Source organism: Penaeus monodon, chromosome 15 (assembly GCF_015228065.2).
Source record: "Penaeus monodon isolate SGIC_2016 chromosome 15, NSTDA_Pmon_1, whole genome shotgun sequence".
Taxonomy (NCBI): Eukaryota; Metazoa; Arthropoda; class Malacostraca; order Decapoda; family Penaeidae; genus Penaeus; species Penaeus monodon.
In genome coordinates this window covers 26,385,412-26,386,229 of record NC_051400.1, presented here as the reverse complement: position 1 = coordinate 26,386,229, position 818 = coordinate 26,385,412, and the positions used below count along the sequence as shown (strand labels likewise).

General features: G+C 45.4%; 1 long non-coding RNA gene across 2 annotated transcripts in view; it reads left to right on the top strand.

Annotated features, from left to right (window-relative positions):
- Nucleotides 1-818, top strand: part of LOC119581868 — an 11,236-nt gene that overhangs the window by 4,276 nt on the left and 6,142 nt on the right. Inside the window, exons 2-3 of one of the 2 annotated variants that reach the window (XR_005229594.1) lie at nucleotides 52-130; nucleotides 235-290. This is a non-coding gene — a long non-coding RNA (uncharacterized LOC119581868). Of the gene's footprint in view, nucleotides 1-38; nucleotides 131-234; nucleotides 291-818 lie in introns of those variants that run through there. The other variant, XR_005229593.1, reaches the window with a different exon arrangement.

The following is an 818-nucleotide window of genomic DNA, read 5'->3' as shown; positions in this document are numbered from 1 at the left end:
ATAGGGCATTTTATCTAGCGCATATCTAGCAAAAAAATCCTCTGAATCTAGCGTAAGCGTTGTGGCTTCCGTTGGCAACACTGCGTCGAGTCGGAAGCAAGAACGAACAGCTCAATGTCGGGACGAGAAGGTAACCCAATTTTAAGCTTTTTCGTGTCTTTTCCTCTCTGAAATAGCTCGGTGTTTGAGGCAAAATATTCTGCCATGTTGTAATCATGTGTTTCTGTGTTCCAGGAGGAAAGAAAAAGCCTCTTAAGGCGCCCAAGAAGCAAAATAGTGATATGGACGACGTAAGTATCATAAGACACGTTTCCTTGTCTCTTGTTATTCCCCTATCTTTATTCTTGTATTTTGGGTCTTGAGTTAACCAGATGAGTGGATCTTACTAGTGACTCGCTCAGTAGGCAGACCATTCAGAAGACCTTCGTGACGATTTTGGCGTGGAAGGAGCCCAGACCCCTCGCATGCCCCGGTGGCAGGCAGGGCATGGGGGTGCCAGGCAATTGCGGGGTTGACGAACAGTAGTATAATACAATAATGAAGATCTCACTGTAATGCTGAATGCAGGGGGCTGCCCCCCCATCCCTCCTGAGAACTCCCACCCCCACATAGGAAACCAAAAATCCTTCACGTAGTCATGATAGGGTAGTGTTTCGGACAGACTCTCTATCATGCACTCCTGCATTTTTGTCATGTGCTCCGCAATGCCTTGAATACGTGGATATTTTGTTGTCTTCCATTGCCGGGGTTGGGGAGGTGATATTGTCTACATATAGTGAATTATTGTGTATATTATTCATATTTTACACTTACCCTAT